The following is a 21,882-nucleotide window of genomic DNA, read 5'->3' as shown; positions in this document are numbered from 1 at the left end:
AGTGACCAATGGAGCACCTTTTGGTGCATGGGTATGCAAGGCGGGCGTCTTGGTGTCCGCGTGTAGTGGGCGTATTACCTCGTGCGTGCCTCGCGTGCTGTGCACCGCCACGCCAGGTCGTCCTCGTGGGCGTCGTCGTCGCTGTATCCCGCCCTCGCAGAGGCTAGCCCAGCGAGGCTGGCCCCAGGGCGGGTGAGTAGGTCCTGCAGGCGCCCATCCGTGCAGTCCGTCGAGAGTGTTCTTCGGGCGCAAACCAATGTTCCCCGTCCATGAGGTGTTCCCCGATGGTCTGTAGTCGTTCTGGAAATATTACGGCAGTAAGGGTTGGCAGGGGTGAACATGTGGCATAAGTAGGACAGTGTGGTAAAGCAGAGGAGGAATTAAACGCTCTGAAACCCAAACTAACAGGGCTCCTTGCAACAAGCTGAAAACAACATTGTACAGATCATATACCCTGACGGAACACTCAAAGTATGTTAAATAGTGATGATGATAAATTAGATAACGTATAGTAAATGAAGCACTCATGTTGCAGTTAATCACAAAATGTTAAATATCACAGTTGTGTGGCCGACCTACACCTGAAGGCCACTGCTGGCGGGTTAGTCTGGAACACAACGCATGGAAGTGAAGCAGTGTGTACTTCTATTATGATTAAGGCTTGAGTAATAATACCTGATAGAGTATAGGCAAGTCCACAGGTCCAGTGGATGCCGGCTTTCTAGGAGAGAACTAAGGGCGTGATATCATGCTCACCCTTAGCGGCAGGAACTGAAGGCAAGAAGTGGGTGGGCTACCTTGAACCGACAGCACCGGGGACGTAGACTGCAACGCCCAGGCGGTCAAGCCGGGGCGTTGCCGATCTGAACAGATTTTTTGGAAAAAAAATACACTCTAGGGCCGGACACACGTGCAGTTTTAACTGACAGTTATAACTGTTCAGTTAAAACTATCAGTTAAAACTGCACGTGTGTGGATATCTCAGTTGCTTATTTCGTCAGTTCAACAGAACTGTACAGTTAAACTGCGACAAATGCAATGTTCCATATTTTTAACTGAAAGGAGTAACTGAACTGAGCGTGTGTGGGGATTCGTAACTGTACAGTTCTCAACTTCTCATTTCTACAGGTGGTAGCGGTGAGTGATGTTTGAGATGGCACGTGAACAAAACCAAGTGATTGTTGAATTCATTGAACTCTATCGATCTGAACCTTGCCTGTGTTCAAAAGTTTTCTTTTTTTATTTGCTTGTAGCATTACAAAGAATACACCAAGAGCGGCAAGATCGTACTCCTCGGAATCCATGGTAAAACTGAGGGATTGAACTGTGTGTGTGTGTGCATTTCATTTTTAACTGACGTCAGTTTGAACTGTGACAGTTATAACTGAACAGTCATAACTGTCAGTTAAAACTGCACGTGTGTGGCCGGCCTAGGGTTAATTTAAGTGATGACAGACGGATAACACTTCCCCGTCGAGGACGCCGCGGGTAAGGCAGACTGCGACTAATGCAAGCTGTGGGTAAATGCCTATTATTGCATATTATTGGTAAGCCCGATGTTAGACAGGGTACCTAAGCAGGATCCTAGGGAAAAAAACAGATTCGCAGGATGAATGGGCAGCGGTCTGCTGCATCGGATTGAGTCAGTTGGGAGCAGGCCGTTCCACGCCGATCTCCTCGTCCCGGGGGGTGTGGGTTGACCCCTCCGCGATGTTTCTATACTCACCTAGTTGTGCTTGCGGGGGTTGAGCTCTGGCTCTTTGGTCCCGCCTCTCAACCTTCAATCAACAGGTGTACAGGTTCCTGAGCCTATTGGGCTCTATCATATCTACACTTGAAACTGTGTATGGAGTCAGCCTCCACCACATCACTTCCTAATGCATTCCATTTGTCAACCACTCTCACACTAAAAAAGTTCTTTCTAATATCTCTGTGGCTCATTTGCGCACTTAGTTTCCACCTGTGTCCCCTAGTGCGTGTACCCCTTGTGTTAAATAGCCTGTCTTTATCAACCCTGTCGATTCCCTTGAGAATCATGAATGTGGTGATCATGTCCCCCCCTAACTTCTGTCTTCCAACGAAGTGAGGTTTAATTCCCAAAGTCACTCCTCGTAGCTCATACCTCTCAGCTCGGGTACTAGTCTGGTAGCAAACCTTTGAACCTTTTCCAGTTTAGTCTTATGCTTGACTAGATATGGACTCCATGCTGGAGCCGCATACTCCAGGATTGGTCTGACATATGTGGTATATAATGTTCTGAAAGATTCCTTACACAAGTTTCTAAAGGCCGTTCTTATGTTAGCCAACCTGGCATATGCTGCTGCTGTCATCCTCTTGATATGAGCTTCAGGGGACAGGTCTGGCGTGATATCAACCCCCAGGTCTTTTTCTCTCTCTGACTCTTTAAGTATCTCATCTCCTCTGTGGAGGAGGGGGGGGGAGGTTGCGGTAGCGTAAGTGAAACCAGGTATGGTGGCGCAAGTAACAACCTGAATCGACAACATACTTGCACTTTTAATCATATAAAGTATTATAGACATGAATAAAAAACCCTGCCGGGAATGGAAGGGGGGCATGGACGCCCCCCATGTAGCTTGTCCGTGGAAGGAAAATGTAACGGCCATAGTCAACAGCATGTAGTCCAAGGGAAAGAGGGGGGGGTGGGAGGCAGCTCCAGGTCCGACCTGTAGCACGCCATTAAGGTAATGAAGTAAAAGGCACCATTAAAATTTAGAAGGTGAAAGGGAAGCATTAAAGGCCCATGAATACATTATAGTACTCACGGGGGAGAGGCCAGAGGGCAGGGATGCGGTGAATACCTGTGTCTGGAAGGAAGTCCCTCAGACAGTATTTTAAATAACAAATTTGCTATCTTTTTAATCCAGCATAGTTGAGGCTGTTGATACGGTAAGGAGTGTGATGATGTATATCTTGACTTTAGCAAAGCTTTTGATACAGTGCCACATGCACGACTGATTACATATAGAGGCTCATGGTATTGTGGGTTATATGAAATTGTATTAGGGCATGGCTATTCCAAAGGGAACAGAGAGTTAATATAACTGGGGTTAAGTCAGAGTGTGTTAATGTTGTTAGGGGAGTGCCTCATGCTCTGTCCTGTGACCTCTGGCGAATATAATATATATAAATGATTTAGATTCAGGTTGGAATAGCAACATTTGCTAATTTTGCCGATGATACAAAATCGGTAGGGAAATTAACATGGTAGAAGATTCACTATCACTTCAAGTTAAGCTAAATAGGTTTATGAGATGGCAAAAGCTTGGCAGATGCAGTTTAATGCTGTTAAATGTGAAGTTTTGAGGCCAGGTAATGATGAAAAGAGTTACAAGTCACAAGCGGATGATGTCAGGATTGCGAAGTGGATTGCGAAAGGGAACTGGGAGTTACGATTAGTAAGATTTTAAAACCAAAGGAGCAATGTATGCATGTTCGTAATGAGGCGAATAGGACACTAGGGATTATTTTTATTTTTTTTTTTTTTAGATATATACAAGAGTTGTTACATTCTTGTACAGCCACTAGTACGCGTAGCATTTCGGGCAAGTCCTTAATCCTATGGTCCCTGGAATACGATCCCCGCCGCGAAGAATCGTTGTTACAACCAAGTACACATTTTACTGTTGCGTTAAACAGAGGCTACAGTTAAGGAATTGCGCCCAGTAAATCCTCCCCGGCCAGGATACGAACCCATGACATAGCGCTCGCGGAACGCCAGGCGAGTGTCTTACCACTACACCACGGAGACTGCTATTAATCACAGCATTAGTAACAAGATGCCTGGTGTTGTGCTTCAGCTAATCTTGCACTGTTTTTGAGCCTCAGTTAGAATAAGCAATTCGGTATTTTTTCGCCGTACGTAAATAAAATCACTTGAACGTGTACAGCGTAGGATTTAGGAAAGGCTTGGGTAAATACTGGTTCGATAACAGAGTTGTTTAATTTGTGTACCAATTATCACGAACGTAGTGGAGGATGGGGTCCCTCTAATGTTCCAAGCGTGGGGGAGACATGTACTATAGAACGTCATTAAATTCACTTGAACGTGTAATATACTGCAATTAATGCATGAATATGGGAGAAAACCCCCACCCCCCCCAAAATGTAAAGGGGGCGCCGCATCAAGCGTGGTATTACGTCAACGCGGCCTGTCAACCGCATTTTTTAAAAACTGATCGTTAGTCAGAATCAAATGACTGATATAATATCATACAACTTTACGGGCGAAGCATGCCCGTGCCACCCCTTAATCCTTAACGACCAACCAATCACCGTACAACTATCCCTAAGCACTGTGGATAGAATAAGGATAATTAATAGATTAAGGCGCCCCAAGCTGTTACAGAGAAGTGAATTAATCATAATATTATAAGACTTTAAATTAACTAAGTACTTCAGTAATGACAGGGATAGAAATAATCCCTGTTACCTATAGATATATATAGATGTACAAATAAGAAATGTACATAGATAGCCTTAAATGATTAGCAGGATATAATTATGTATCGTGGAGCACAGCGACCGAGTATACAAATGAGCTCAACCAAATGTGCTGTATAAGAATACCATAAAACTATCCCCAACAGTCTGTGGATAGAAAAAAAATGATAATTGATAGAATAAAGCGTCCCAGTCTGGTACAAGTAAGCGGATTAATGAATATTAAAAGTCATTAACATAACTGAGTACTTTATAATGACAGTAATAGTAATTCTCATTACCTATTGTATAGATATAAGTATAAAATTAAGAAATATAAACTTAGAAAGCCTTCATAATTAACAGTTTGTAAATATGTTCCGGAATCCCAGTGACCGATTAATTAAAAGGAAGGCACAATTGTGAAGCAGGATTTAATTACGGTAGTGTAGGCCAAGGTGTGATGACGAAGTAATGACTAAAAGGACGGCATCAATGTTTAAGGTTTATCGTTAATCAGTAATAACAAATCCAAGAAGAACACATCCCAAACTGAGAGAAATAAGCAGCGTAATTATTTAACTATTGTGATTAAAGTTTTAATTAAGTTATGGTAAGGGTAAGAATGATTGGGTTTGGGAGAGTACGTAACATCACGTAGTATTTACAATCTTGTAAAGCCACGAGTACCACAGAGCTTCAGGATGAGGGAAGTATCATCATCAAACAAAAGAGGTTTCAGAATTTTCCAGAACAAAATACCTAAGTACCTCAGTGATAACAGGGATAATAATATAATCCATGTAACATATAATAGAAGTACAAATAACGAATGTCCATAAGCCTTAAATAATTACAGTATATAAATATGTTTCGCGTTTGCAAACAAAGCGTTTCTGCCCGAAACGCTTTGCGTAATAGTGGCTTTAGGCATTGTATGTACTAGCCCTTTCTATTAACCCAACAAACTTTGTAAAATCTCTTTATGTATGTACCTTACCTAAATAAACATTTATTTATTTATTTATTTATCGTGAATAAGTTATTAAGTATGTGAAGTGTAATTTTGTAAGAATTAAATGGGGTTAGTCTGCTTAACCTGTAAGATTTAAGCTTAAAAGCTTAAAGAGGAAGAATAAAACTTAATCATAACTGTAATCCAACGGGAACGTGGCATGAAAAGCTTACGCGCCACTGCGTCCAAGGTCAGAAGAAGGGATTAACTTAATTAAATTAAGTTACCCGTTGTCTAAATGGTTACCGCACAAAACCGAATCCGGCTTTAAAACTTAATGTTGAAGAATAGAACCTTAATCTTAACATTAATTCAAAAGGAAGACTGCAATATCCTAGCTGCCCCGGAGGGATTTGAGCAGCTTGAACGATCGGTAGCAAGAAATAACTATATTGAAATATAATCCAACATAATAATATAACACTAGAACGCACCGAAGTAATCAATATATATAAACTATATGACCCATATAAAATACATATCAACATATAAGTAACCAATAAATCGAATATAAGAAAACAGTTCTTTAAATCATAACTGTGACCTGCTTGTGTCCGGAGAGACACAAACACAACAAATTATAAGTGTGGTAGCTGAGTCCATTATAGTCCAACAAATAACTGAGTCCATTACATTGAATTCCATCGTATGTTGTCCTCCGTATGCAGGCCAACAAATAAAATTATTTACCTATTGCGATTAAAGTTTTAATTAAGATACGTTAAGTGTAAGATATGTATAAGATTGGATTAAAGAATAACCTCTTAATGTGTAAAAAAAAAAAACTTTTAATCTTAATGCTGAAGATTAAAACCTTAACCTCGACATTAATGCGAAAGGAAGACTGCAAAAAAAGAAAACGTTGCCCAGTAGGAAGGTAAATCATGACTCTGACATACATGTGTCCGGACGGCACGAACTCCATAAATATAAGGATGATAATAAATATAAGAAATATAAGGTCCAATACAGCGGTTTCCATAATATGTTGGTCTCCGAATGCGTGGTACTTTTATCAGCCTCGTGAATTTGCTGATTGCAGACCAGCTGGAACGGCAGCAGTCGGAGCATCGATACCTGTTTAAGAAAAGTTTGACTCTGGGGATATCAAAGAGATTATTTTTGGTGTGGTGATAATGGGTCCATTGCGTCTGTCCAGGGAGATTTTCAGAGCAGCAATTTATAAAGTTGGTAACTGAGTCCATTGCAATGATCTCCATCGTCTGATGCGTTGTTGTTGGTACTTCCTGCTACACCGGCAGACAAAAGTCTGGTATAGCCAGAGGCCAGGGGCAATCCAGCAGCCAGTGAGGCTGCATAAAATTTCCGGCCTGCACCGGCAGACAAAAGGTCTGGTAATCCATGAGTCAGGGAGGCTGCATAAAAAATCCGGGCTAAACCGGCAGACAATAGGTCTGGCAATCCAGCGTTCAGGGAGGCAGCATAAAAAATTTCTGTCAGTCTGGGAGGTTGAAGTGCCCGCGAAGTTAAACGCAGCCAGGGTGGGATCAAGGACCAAGGTAGCAGGCGTAGTTTCCATAGCTTCAGGAAGTCCTAAGAACAGCAAAAGCAGACTATAACAACAGTACAGACAATTGGTCCACGTGTCCGTTGCTTGAGGATTTTTTAACTTGCGAAGCGTTAAGTTCTGAGGGTCCTGAGAACACAGCAAAAAGCAGACTTTATCTACAGTACAGACGAATGTTCCAGTGTCGTTGCGTGAAGAACGTCTTTTTTTTTTAACTTCCGAAGCAGTGCGTGTCGGGAGCAGGAGAGAGCGCATGACCGATTGATTGATTGATAAAGATTAAGCCACCCAAGAGGTGGCACGGGCATGAATAACCCGTAAGTGGTACAATTTTTTCTCAGTTCTTTTCAGTATTCTGAGGTTGCATTTAATCATCAAACTGTTATCGTGGGGGAGGATACTGCTCCACAGACTTTATGAGGGTGTCCAGCTGCTGAACACCTTTGTTGACCAGGAGAGTGGCTGTGTTGATGGCTTCAGGGTGGCCACTGCAAGAATCAGGAACTCTTAAAGCTCTTCTAAGGTCGTTGGTTGCTTCACATTCCAGAAGATAGTGAAGTAATGGCTTTTCTGTGACAGTTTGGCAGAAGATGCACTCTCTCTGTCGGGGTTCACCAATCTCAAAGTTACATCTGTAACCTAGACGTAGTCTATTTAACCTAACTGCTATTTCCCTGTGGATTCCTTTTGGGATATTTAACCTTTCTAATTTGGTTGCCTGAAGATACCATGTTGCAGATGGCAAACCTTCAGCTATTCTCTGGTGTAGATGGGCTTTGTTGAGGTGTGAGAGTTTTTTGGTGATGATGTTTTTTATGTTCTCTAGGCTGGGTTGAATTGTTTTATGTATCACTGGATGACGAGTTGCCAATTTAGCAATTTCATCAGCTTTCTCATTTAATGGGATTCCAATATGGGATGGGATCCAGTTTAAAGTTATGTTGAGTCCTTTGCCTTTAGCGACTGCTCCAAGATACAAAATGGTGGTAATTATTTCCACGTTATCTTTCCACTGCTTTTGTCCTAGTATTTGAAGTGCAGCTTTTGAGTCTGTGTGTATGATTGCATTTTGAGTGTTTTGTGCAATCACATATACGAATGCCTGTTGTATGGCAAACAGCTCAGTTTGGGTTGATGATACTAGTCCTCCCACTCTCCAATATGCCTGTACGCTGGCCGTGCAAAGAGCAGTGCCAGCACTCTCATATTCTGTGTCCACCGATCCGTCTGTGAAGATGTGGGTGGCTCCTACTGCTATGCTATACATTTGCTCTTCTATTATGCGCCTTAGGATTGTCGGATCAAAGGCAGCCTTTTTCATTGGGAGACTTTCTATTACTATTTTGACAGTAGGCTCTTCCCACGGTGCGGAAGAAGTGTAATTTGGGTGTGGATGATCACCCTCTCTATCAAGAATCATGCTTTTTAAATGTAGTCTGTTTAGGACTTTTCCTGCTCTTGCAACCCAAGAGTTTCCATTGTTTTGGCCTAGTCCAACCACCAAGGCCTGCCGTACTGGGATTGGATCAGAAGAAATAATTATCTTACTGATAATTGTCGCTGTCCTTTGTGATAGTCTTTCTTGAAGAGATGGCAAACCCGTCTCCAGTCTAAGAGTTTCAAGCCTGGTCCACATGGGGGCTCCCAGTGCGGCTCTCATAGCATTGTTTTGGGCAACTTCAAGCTTTTTCCACTGTGGGTGTGATAGATTTGTGAGTGCAGGTGCGGCATAGTCGATCACTGATCTGACTGCCTGTATATAGTATGTGCGAAGGACTTGCAGATTGGCTCCTCCAGAGGGAGGTTAGCGACCTGAGGATTGCCGTCCGGGCCGCAGTTCGCTCTCTCAAGTATGTGACCTCAACATTAAAATTCATGTGTGTGTCCAGGATGATTCCTAGATACTGATAGGTGTCGACCCATTCTATTGGTTGACCCTGTACTGTGAGTTGGATGTTGGACTTCGCTATTTTTATGGGCATGGCATTTGACTTTGAGGGGTTGAGTTTGATCCCAATCTGTTTTGCCTCTTTACTGATGCAGTCTAAGCATTTGGGTGCAAGGCGCGCCGCATCCCTTCCTTTTATGATGATGACAAAGTCGTCCGCGTAGTTTAGCAGCCTGCAGTGATGTGGAAGTTTCAACCTCATTATTCTTTCCATTAAACAGTTGAAGAGAAGAGGGCTAAGAATACCTCCTTGCGGTGTACCATTTTCATGTCTTTTGTACTCAGAGACTGTGCCATGAGGTTTTACTCTTGCTTCTCTGTTTATGAGACAGTTTTTGGTCCAGGAGAGCAGGTTGCCTCTGACCTCTTTGTCAATGAGGCAGCAGAGAATAGCTGGGGCGCTAGCCAGTTCAAAGGCTTTTTCGAGGTCCAGGAATATCAGCATTCCTGGTCTGTCATTCAAGTGGGCTAACAGAGTTGTAATACATTCCACTGTGCCAACCCCTCTTCTATAGGCATAAATATCATGGTGCAGTTTAGCATTTTCCACTCCAGTCTGTTGAGTGCCATTCTGTCAGCCGTCTTGGCTGCACAGCTTTGGAGAGAGATGGGCCTGGGATTAGCTGGATCTTTGGGTTTTGGGATCGGCACTATGTCTGCTCTATTCCAAGCTGTAGGTCTAGTTTGAGAAGTCCAGGCTAAATTAATTAACCTTAGGTATGCAGCGTCTCCCTCTGGGCCGAGGTTTCTAATAATTTTATAGGTTATTTTGTCGGCTCCAGGGGATGTATCCTTGGAGTTTTTCTTAGCCCGATTGAGCTCATCCAGTGTGAAAGGGGCATTAGGGTCAGAGACTTCTTCACATGCTGTAAGGATTCTGTGCCACCTTTCTTCCTCTAGTCCGGTCTGTACTGCTAATACATCTGGTGGAAGTTGATTGCTGGCTGCTCTCTCTGCAAACCTGGTTGCCAGTACTTCGGCTTCCTGTTGAGGATCCTTGGGGTGTGGAGCTTTAGGTGTTTTATTCCCTTTGGCTCGGTGAATTTGCTGCCACATCTCTCCGAGAGAGGTGTGTTCATTCAGGTGTGAACACCATTCCAGCCACTTTTGTTCTTTTATTTGTCTGGTCTCCCGATGTACATGTTCCTTGACCTCACAAAGTAAGATCCTGTTGCGGTCACTTGGCTGCTTTTTGTATAGCTTTCTTGTTCTGTTGAGTCCATGGTTGAGTTCTTTGACACGGTCGCAATAGTACCAATGATCTTTATGGTGTCCGGTGGACTGTTTTTTCAGTGGGATTGAGTGGTTGGCTGCACTTTGAATCGCTTTGACAAATTCTTGTTCTGCCTGATTAATGTCTTCGGGAAGATCATAGTTTCTTTGCCACTCTGAAATGAGGTTTTGAAATCGGTCCCAGTTTGCTAAAGCCAAGTTCCAGGCTTCAGATGGAGGCGGAGGTGGGGTGGGTAGGTCTAACTGAAGATCAATTTGGACCCCATAGTGGTCGCTTGTGAGTGTGGGCTCAACTGACCATGTTGCTACATCTCTTAGGGAGGCTGAAACGAAGGTTAGGTCTAATCTGCCTCTTTGGATGTGGGTAGGTTCATTCTTGTTTAGGATTTGTATTTCTGGAAGCTGGTCCAGTAGATGTGTAATGTGTATGCCGGCTTCATTTGTTCTGTTCGAGCCCAGTGCCAATCGATGATGGGCATTAAAATCTCCACAAATGATTGTGTTTGTTGTTGTCGCGTGTCCAAATAACACAGAGAGATCCATTTCGGCATGTGGAGACCTGTACACATTGAACACTTCAAGTTTGTCGTGTCTTAGCTCAATGGTAACTCCCATTACCTCTGTCCCTGCTCCACAATTGGGTGGGCTGGTTATGGACTTGGAGATCAGATCACATTTTACATAGATTGCACCTCCCCTGGATTGCCCATTGATCCATGGAAGGAAGAAGCCTCGATAGCCTGAGATTTTAGGTTCTAATCCGGCTCGAAGCAAGCTCTCCTGTAGTATCAGGATGTCTATGCCCTTGGTTGCTGCTATGCATTGCAAGTGTTGCAATTTAGTGCGCAGTCCTTGCGCATTCCATTGCAGGATCTTTAGACCTCTAGGTTCTTGGAATTTGCTGATAATTCCGTGGTATCCATGGAGTCTGATGAACACGCCATGGAAGTTGCAATTGGTGTATAGGTTCTTAGTGGACCTGAAATTGACTCATCAATGTCGCTTTCCGACGAGCTGGACTCTATCTTTTTTTTATGAGTGTGTCTCCTGCTCTGCTGTCTTGACGGTGTGGATATTACATCTTCGAATTTCTTGAGCTTGTGCTCAATTGTCTTCCGACTCTCTGTGGTTTGCTTGATTCCATGTGATGACAGCAGACTTTCGATCAACTCGGTGACCAAAGTTTTGAGCATTGGCCAGAGAGCGTCCAGTTCAGTGGGAGCACTATTTAATGTTGTGCAGGTTTGGGGCCAAGTAGCTTTTAGACCCTTCTCAGTGGTAACTTTGACACTGGAATTGTTACTAGTATTGGCCCCAGTGTGCTTGCTGGATGAAATGGGAGGCCGACTGCTTTGAACATGATTCTTGTGTCCTCCATCTTTCTTTTTGTCCTGTACAGAGGTCTTCTCACCCTTCACCATGGCCGATGGTGAAGGGCCGTGTGCCCCCTCTTCCTGAGTGGGTAGGCCCCACGCGGTTTTAGTGGGCATGGGAGCTGGTATTCGTTTTGGTGGGGGTTTCGGCTCCGCTGTAGGCGTGGTGGGGTTCATTTGAAGCCTTTTGAGCCTTTCAGGGGATTTCAAGTTCCAGGCATGATGTGCCTTGGAACAATTTGGGCGTTTTGCCTGAACAGGGTGGTTTGCCTTGAGTTTATCAATACATGTTTTTGTGTCATGGGGCTGGCTGCAGACTCCGCACCTCACTGGGCGTTGGCAACCATCTTTGTGATGCCCAAATCTCTGACATCCGAAGCATCTTAGGGGTTCTGGGGTGTAAGGCCTGTGTTGGAACACGCCCCAGATTCCAAGGTCAAGTTTCTCTGGGATCCGTCCTCTTACTGTGAGAAGGACTTGTCGAGTTTCCTGTTTTGTGGTTCGTACTTGGCATCTCTCTGCTGACACCACATAGTTCAGCTTTTCGAGATGGCCAAGGGCCATATGCAAGGGATAGTGGAGGACAATGATTTTTCGTATTTTATCCTCTGGTTTCAGTTCCTCACATTTTGCGTAATTTTTTAGAATCGTAGCAGCCGACTCGTCTTTAGGCCTCAGAATGTATTCTCCTCTGAGATTAGGTTTTGCTCTGATCTGGAGCTGGGGGTACTCTTTTTCCAGGTCCACTACAGTAGCGTAGGAAGACTTACCTTCGGTGTGCTGCACTTTGAAGATTGGAAGCGTAGATCTAGTCTGAGGCGCTGGGAGAGCTGGAGAAGCTGGAGAGATTAATGGGCGATGGGTCGTCATGGAGTGGCTTGTCCTGTTAGCCTTATTCACGTGATGCCACTCGCCGTCACTTTCAGAACTAGTATCCAGTATCGATGGTCTTTTCTTACACTGAGCAGTATTGCTGAATCGATTATAATTCAATTGGAATTCCATGATGAAATTCAAATGATCACTTGTGGAGTGGTCTGGTGAGTGAAGGTGATGCTCTGTGCTACTGGAGACAAAGTCAGCGTGGAGTTGGCTCACTGGGTGAACTGGAGAAGAGAGAGGGAGTCAGAGATTGTGGAGCCCAGGTACACGTCCAGTTTGGAATCGGAGATGCCGATGTCAGGTGGGAAGTCCACTCCTTGTCCCATGACCTGTGCTTTCTTCAGGCTGATGGTGAGTCCGAAAGCCTGACAGGCCTCGCTGAAGCAGGTCATGAGCCGTTGGAGGTCTTCGGCTGAGTGGGTAGTGACTGCTGCGTCGTCGGCAAAAAGGAAGTCGCGCAGACACTTCAGCCGAACCTTCGTCTTGGCTCTCAGCCTGGCGAGGTTAAAGAGCTTTCCATCCGACCTGGTCCGGAGGTAAATGCCTTCCGTGACAGATCCGAAGGCGTGCCGCAGCATAACTGCGAAGAAAATCCCGAATAGGGTTGGAGCCAGTACGCAGCCCTGCTTTACTCCACTTCGGATGTCAAAGGCGTCTGATGTTAGGCCATCAAAGACCCCGGTGCCCTTCATGTTCTCATGGAAAGATCTGGTGATGCTGAGGAGCCTGGGTGGGCATCCGATCTTGGGGAGTATCTTGAACAGGTCATCCCTGCTGACGAGGTCGAAGGCCTTCGACAGATCTGAAGTCTACGAAGAGTGGCTGTTTCTGTTCCCTGCATTTCTCCTGCAGTTGTCTGAGGGTTGTCGGTGGTTGGCCTGTTGGCTCTGAATCTGCATTGTGATTCTAGATAGACTTTCTCTGCAAGTACTTGGAGCCTCTTCAATGTGACTCGAGCAAACAGCTTTCCGACAATACTGAGGAGGGAGATTCCACGGTAGTTGTTGCAGTCGCTCCTGTCACCTTTATTCTTATACAGCGTGACGATGTTGACGTCCCTCATGTCCTGTGGCCCCTCTCCTTCCCAGCAGAGGCAGAGAATTTCATGCAGCTCCATGAGCAGGCTACCTCTGCAGCACTTCAAGGTCTCAGCAGGAATGCCGTCTTTTCCAGGAGCTTTGCCAGAAGCAAGGGAGTCTAGGGCCTCGCTGAGTTCTTCGAGGGTAGGTTTGCTGTCGAGCTCCATTAACACAGGCAGACACTCAATGGCGCTCAGGGCGTCTTCGGTGACCACATTCTCCCTGGCGTATAGCTCGCTCGATCCAGCGCTTCAGCTGCAGTGTCTGGTCCTGAATCACCTCGACTGTGGTAGATTTCAGAGGAGCGGTCTTCTTCTGGATTGGGCCGAGGGCCTGCTTGATGCCGTCATACATTCCCCTTACATTGCATGTATCCGCTGCAGCCTGTATCTGGGAGCAGAGCTGGATCCAATAGTTGTTGGCACATCGCCTGGCACTCTGCTGCACTTTGCAGCGGACGGCCCGAAGGATCTGTAAGTTGCGCTGACTTGGGCAGGTTTTGTAGGGTGCCAAGGCTTTTCTCTTCTCTTCGATGACAGGTGTCATCTCTTCCGAGTGAGCCTCCAACCAGTTTGCCGACCTGCTGGTCTTCTTGCCAAAGGTGGACATGGCAGCGTTGAACACAGCGTCTCTGAAGTGCTCCCATCTTTTACAGGCAGTGATCCCAGCTGGGCCAGGGAAAGCTTCCTCGAGCACACGTGCAAAATCTTCCACTTTGTCCAGGTTGCGGGTCTTGGTGGTGTCGATGCGAGGTCTGCCCTCCTTTTTCGAGTGATGAATCTTCTTTGTTTGCATCTTGATCCTGCTACATACCAGGGAGTGGTCGGTGTCACAGACAGCACTCTGGTAGCTACACATAATCTTGACGCTGGGTAGATTTGCATGCCTGGTAAGAATCAGGTCAAGCTGGTGCCAGTGCTTGGATCTGGGGTGTCTCCAAGAGACTCGGTGTTGAGGCTTTGTGCCGAAGAACGTGTTGGTGACACAGAGACCATGAAGGCAGCAGAGTTCTAGCAGACGTTGCCCATTCTCATTCATCCTCCCTATGCCGAATTGACCCAGACAAATGGGCCAAATGTTGTGCTCGGCACCCACTCTGGCGTTGAAGTCGCCGAGGATGAACAGTGGCTCCTTTACATGGATTCTCGCTATGACTCTGTTGAGGTCATCGTAGAATTTTTCCTTTGCCTCTGCTGGAGAAGTCAGGGTTGGTGCATATGCACTAATTACATTGACTGGTCCTGTTTGGGAATGCAGTTGCAGAGACAGAATTCGTTTGGTTTCCCCCATCGGTGGCATAATGTGTCCCAACAGTGCATTCGTGACGGTAAATCCCACACCATGTTCTCTGGTCTCATCTGAAGGTTTTCCTTGCCAGACGAAAGAGAAGGCCCTCTCTCACAGACCCTGATCCTGGAAGCCTAGTCTCTTGGAGAGCAACAATATCCATCTGCAGTTTGCTCAGCTCCTTATCGATGATTGCTATTTTTCGGGCGTCGTTGATTTCTTGCAGGTCGTCAGAGAAACCTGGTGTCAGTGACCTGACGTTCCATGTGCCCAGCTTTAGGGCAGTTGATATTTTATTTTTAGGTTTGGTATTGCTTGGTGCAAAGTTGTCGGGCCGCTTGTCGGTTTTCACCCTAAACCCCACGCACCCAGTGAGGTTAACGGACTGTGGCGAGGCAACACCTTATTGGCTAGGGTTTGCCCAGCTTGAGGCGGGCTGTAGCTGCCCAGTGGGGCGCGATGACCCCTCCCACCGTCGGAAGCAACCCCTGGCGTCACACTCTTCGCCAATCGAGCAGAAGACTTAAAACCGGTAGACTGTCGCTTCCCGTGTTGGTTCGACGCTGTGAGACGAAGCTGGAGTGTCCTCTCCAGGGCACAAAGCCAGGGTAGGTAGATATGGAGGAGAAGCTGTTACCCATGCAGCAGGTCCCCCTTCTCCACGTTGCTGAAATTATCCACTGGAAAGGCAAATAAATGCCAGTACACATGGTTCCAGCACCGTCGCAGGAACTGCCAGAACAAGGTCGAAGTCAATAACGAACTGCCAGAACAAGGTCGAAGTCAATAACGAACTGCCTTAGGGGCTCCAACTCCGGATTTTTCCTCGAGGTTGACTCCTGAAGCCTTTCCCAAAAAAGGGTATGGCCGCAAGGCAGCGGAGGTTTAAAATCAGGGTTTTCCTTCCCCTAGATGGGCTGCCTTCCCAGGCTATCGAGTCCCATCTACCTGGAGCAGCTGGTTTTAAGGCGCCAGAGGCACGCCCTCGCCCCTTCTCCTGTCGGTAAAAGCAGTTCCGCCGGACTTAGACTAAGCCACCCGTGCAGGCCAGGAGTTGGACTTGGTTGTCAGAGGCTATTTGAGACGCATGCCGTATAGGAGCATTTTATAGGTCATGGGAGCTCGTCCCCCATTACCACCCTCTGGCTATGACAACCCAAAATTCAAAATTTAAATTCAAATGTTTATTCAGCTAAAGTACATACATACAAGGGGGTGATACAAATATTGATGAATTTATAGATTGAGCTAGTATATACAATGCCTAAAGCCACTATTACGTAAAGCGTTTCGGGGAGAGAAAACACTAAAGACTAAAACTTAATACTAATTGAGATTAGAGTATAAATGTGTTGAGAAAATATATAAATAAAAAAAGGGGGGGGGGGAACATGGCAGAAAAACAACAAAAAATACAATTTGGTCGACAAACAGCTTTCTTTAAAAATAGCAGACATGGGTTGACATTATAGGGGTAAGGTAGGTTACAGGGAGTTATATCAGGTAGTGTTTAGTTTTTATCTTAAACTGGTTGAGAGAGGTACAGTCTTTAACATGATTGGGAAGGTCAGTCCACATTCTGGATCCCTTGATTTGTAGAGCATTTCTAGTTTGGTTAAGTAGCACTCTTGGAATATCAAATAGGCATTTGTTTCTTGCCCATGGTGCCCATGGGTTCTGTTACAACCTTCTAGGAAGCTTTTAAGGTCATGATTGACATTACAGTTCAGAGTTTTAATTATATGGAGAACACGTGAGAGGATGTGCAGTGACTTAATATCTAACATATTTAAAGATTTGAGAAGGGGTACTGAGTGATGTCTGGGACCAGAGTTGGATATTGTCCTAATAGCAGCTTTGTGTTGAGTAATTAGAGGACGTAAATGATTTTGTGTACTAGAACCTCAAGCACAAATACCATAATTGAGATAAGGATAGATGAGAGAGTAATAGAGAGTCACCAGGGCAGGGCGTGGTACATAATATCTGATCTTAAAAAGAATGCCAACAGTTTTAGAAACTTTTTTTGCAATATTTAGAATGTGTCCCTGGAAATTCAGCTTGTGATCAATGAGAACACTAATGAATTTGCTATTTACTTTGTTATTAATTTGTATATTGTTTATTATTAGATTAATTTGATTTGAGGATTTATTACCAAACAAAATATCGAAAGTTTTGTCAATGTTAAGGGTGAGTTTGTTGGCAGTTAGCCAAAGATTTCCTTTATTTAGTTCCGTATTCACAGTGACATTTAGAGCAAGAGGGTCAGGACTGGAGAAAATGAAGGTTGTGTCATCAACAAATAAGATTGATTTGAGGTGTTGAGAGGCATTTGGAAGGTCATTAATGTAGATAAGAAAGAGGAGAGGGCCAAGTATGCTGCCCTGAGGAACACCAATGTTGATGGGTAGGGTGGAAGAAATGGAACTATTCACAGAAACATACTGGAGCCTGTCACTAAGATAAGACTGAAGGTATTGCAGGGAGTGACCTCTGACTCCATAATGATGTAATTTAAGACGAAGGTTTTGGTGGTTGACAGTGCCTTACGTAGGTCAACAAATTACCCAACAGGGAACTCATTTTTATCAAGAGCTGTTTGTATCAAGTTAATCATTCTAATCAGTGCATCGTTAGTGCTTTTTTGGAGTCTGAAGTCATATTGACAAGAACTAAGTATATTGTATTTGGTTAGATAAGAGTAAAGCTGCTTGTAGATTAGCTTTTCAAATATTTTTTGACAAGTTTGGTAGAATTGATATGGGTCTGTAGTTGTTGACGTCAGTGAGATCACCATATTTATGGACGGGGTTACTCTCGCTTTTTTTTAGAATATCTGGAAAGGTTTGGAGTTCAAGTGACTTGTTGTAGAGAAATGCAATGGCAGAGGCTAGAAATCTGGAGTTTTTTTGTAAATTAGAGATGGTATCACAGCAAGGGCACTAGACCAGATATAGTGTTGGAGAGTATGCCCTAAAGAGTATGCTCTTGTTCACATAGTTGACAATTGGAATGTTCACCACTAGGGGGATTCTTCAGCTGCAGCCACCTGCCATAGATATTGACATCCCAGCCTAATTTTGGCAATTACAATGTCACACTGTCTAGTGGATCTATACTAGTAGTTCTAGTGGATACATGTGCTTTCTGGCCTCTGGGTGTCAGTAACTGCTCTTCTGTCTTCCCTAATTTACTGAAATATAGAGGCTTTTACAGCAGATATATTTCAGGAAATTAGGGAAGACAGAAGAGCAGTTACTGACACCCAGAGGCCAGAAAGAACAAGTATAAAGACTAAGCTAAGATATATTTAGCTAAGTTATCCGTAAATGTTTGGTAAATTATTTTATCATTGCTCTTTTTTGAGACACTGGAATTCCGACTTTTGCCACTTCCCTTTCACACATTCCAATGGCAATTCTTCTATGAGCTTTTTGAAGATGTGTACGTCAGGCTGCGAGCAGCCGCGTCCAACAGCCTGGTTGATCAGTCCGGCAACCAGGAGGCCTGGTCGACGACCGGGCCGCGGGGACGTTAAGCCCCGGAAGCACCTCAAGGTAACCTCAAGGTGTATTGTAGATGCCCTTTTGCTGCAACACACTTCACTGGCGTATCAACAAATTCCTGCCATTATTCATTTGTAATGCAGGTCCTCCTTCAGGTCCTCGAGTTGGGCTACTCTGGAACGGCAAGATATCATGCTCAAGCTACACGGAAGGAAAGACTCCTCTCGTTCTTTTCTGATAGTGTCAGGATAGCAACGTGGGCGCTAACCTCTTAAAACCTGTTTCAGCAGCCAGCTAACACTTCCCCTTCGGGTTGGGGGTTTCGAGCGCGCCAGCTGGCCTGGCGTATGGGGGGTTCAATACCGACGTAGCCACTACGAAGGTGCTAAGATAGCACCTTCGATAGCACCTCGAAGATAACATTCATAAGTACGTATGTAACTGCTTGGTGAATCTGGCCCCCCAGGCTGAACCCCCAAAGACTTACAATATATAATACCATGATTAATATTACTACCTTCGTAAATGCATTAGTGTAATTTTAAAAAATTGAACATGTAATTAGTTAATTATTAGTTGTAATTGATTTAATAAATATATTATAGATTTAGTAAATTATATTATTACTATTATTTAAATACTATTAACATAATATTATAATTACTATTACAAATTATTGTAATTATACATCTTACTATTATTATAGATGTTATTATTTATAAATGTCATTTATAAACATTATTCTAAATATTCTTATAATTATTTATAATTGTTATTACTATTATTAAACAATTACAGAACTCAAATCTATTATAGACTTAATAAATTATATTATTGCTATTATTAAAATATTATAAATGTTATTATTATAATTATAATTACAATTATAATAATAAATGTTATTATTCATATAACCTGCCGGGAACCTTTGCGTAACAGCGGCTTTAGGCATTGTATGCCTAAAGCTACCATTGTATGCCTAAGGCTACCATTGTATGCCTAAGGCTACCATTGTATGCCTAAAGCTACCATTGTATGCCTAAAGCTACCATTGTATGCCTAAGGCTACCATTGTATGCCTAAGGCTACCATTGTATGCCTAAAGCTACCATTGTATGCCTAAGGCTACCATTGTATGCCTAAGGCTACCATTGTATGCCTAAAGCTACCATTGTATGCCTAAAGCTACCATTGTATGCCTAAGGCTACCATTGTATGCCTAAAGCTACCATTGTATGCCTAAAGCTACCATTGTATGCCTAAGGCTACCATTGTATGCCTAAGGCTACCATTGTATGCCTAAAGCTACCATTGTATGCCTAAGGCTACCATTGTATGCCTAAGGCTACCATTGTATGCCTAAAGCTACCATTGTATGCCTAAAGCTACCATTGTATGCCTAAGGCTACCATTGTATGCCTAAAGCTACCATTGTATGCCTAAAGCTACCATTGTATGCCTAAAGCTACCATTGTATGCCTAAAGCTACCATTGTATGCCTAAAGCTACCATTGTATGCCTAAAGCTACCATTGTATGCCTAAAGCTACCATTGTATGCCTAAGGCTACCATTGTATGCCTAAAGCTACCATTGTATGCCTAAGGCTACCATTGTATGCCTAAAGCTACCATTGTATGCCTAAAGCTACCATTGTATGCCTAAGGCTACCATTGTATGCCTAAAGCTACCATTGTATGCCTAAAGCTACCATTGTATGCCTAAGGCTACCATTGTATGCCTAAAGCTACCATTGTATGCCTAAAGCTACCATTGTATGCCTAAGGCTACCATTGTATGCCTAAAGCTACCATTGTATGCCTAACGCTACCATTGTATGCCTAAGGCTACCATTGTATGCCTAAAGCTACCATTGTATGCCTAAAGCTACCATTGTATGCCTAAGGCTACCATTGTATGCCTAAAGCTACCATTGTATGCCTAAAGCTACCATTGTATGCCTAAGGCTACCATTGTATGCCTAAAGCTACCATTGTATGCCTAAAGCTACCATTGTATGCCTAAAGCTACCATTGTATGCCTAAAGCTACCATTGTATGCCTAAGGCTACCATTGTATGCCTAAAGCTACCATTGTATGCCTAAAGCTACCATTGTATGCCTAAAGCTACCATTGTATGCCTAAAGCTACCATTGTATGCCTAAAGCTACCATTGTATGCCTAAAGCTACCATTGTATGCCTAAAGCTACCATTGTATGCCTAAAGCTACCATTGTATGCCTAAAGCTACCATTGTATGCCTAAAGCTACCATTGTATGCCTAAAGCTACCATTGTATGCCTAAAGCTACCATTGTATGCCTAAAGCTACCATTGTATGCCTAAAGCTACCATTGTATGCCTAAAGCCACCATTGTATGCCTAAAGCTACCATTGTATGCCTAAAGCTACCATTGTATGCCTAAAGCTACCATTGTATGCCTAAAGCTACCATTGTATGCCTAAAGCTACCATTGTATGCCTAAAGCTACCATTGTATGCCTAAAGCTACCATTGTATGCCTAAAGCTACCATTGTATGCCTAAGGCTACCATTGTATGCCTAAAGCTACCATTGTATGCCTAAGGCTACCATTGTATGCCTAAAGCTACCATTGTATGCCTAAAGCTACCATTGTATGCCTAAAGCTACCATTGTATGCCTAAAGCTACCATTGTATGCCATTGTACCTCTATCTATAAATCCATCAAATTTTGTAAAATGTCTTGTATGTATGTACCTTACCTGAATAAACATTTATTTTTAATTGCTATTATAAATTATTATAATTATTATAATATTATTATTATAAATGCTATTAGTATAATGTTACTATAACTATTATAAATGCTATTACTATAAATATTGCAAATGTTATGATAAATATCATTATTATACATGTTTCCTATATATAATATTCTAATTATTATAATTATTATTACTATTATTATTATTATTATTAAACAAATAAGGAAGTCCCCCCACTCTTTGCATGCGTTTTCTTCCATCACTGAAAATATTTAGCTAAGATATATTTAGAGCTAAGATATATTTAGAACCTAGAATTATATAATATATGTACGGCACACTGGATGAGCTCAATCGGGCTAAGAAAAACTCCAAGGATACATCCCCTGGAGCCGACAAAATAACCTATACAATGATTAGAAACCTCGGCCCAGAGGGAGACGCTGCATACCTAAGGTTAATTAATTTAGCCTGGACTTCTCAAACTAGACCTTCTGCTTGGAATAGAGCAGACATAGTGCCGATCCCCAACCCAAAGATCCAGCTAATCCCAGGCCCATCTCTCTCCAAAGCTGTGCAGCCAAGACGGCGGACAGAATGGCGCTCAACAGATTTGAGTGGAAAATGCCTAAACTGCACCATGATATGTATGCCTATAGAAGAGGGGTTGGCACAGTGGAATGTATTACAACTCTGTTAGCCCACTTGAATGACAGACCAGGAATGCTGATATTCCTGGACCTCGAAAAAGCCTTTGAACTGGCTAGCGCCCCAGCTATTCTCTGCTGCCTCATTGACAAAGAGGTCAGAGGCAACCTGCTCTCCTGGACCAAAAACTGTCTC

Source organism: Procambarus clarkii, chromosome 45, assembly GCF_040958095.1.
Source record: "Procambarus clarkii isolate CNS0578487 chromosome 45, FALCON_Pclarkii_2.0, whole genome shotgun sequence".
Lineage (NCBI taxonomy): Eukaryota > Metazoa > Arthropoda > Malacostraca > Decapoda > Cambaridae > Procambarus > Procambarus clarkii.
Note: the sequence above shows the minus strand (reverse complement) of the source record.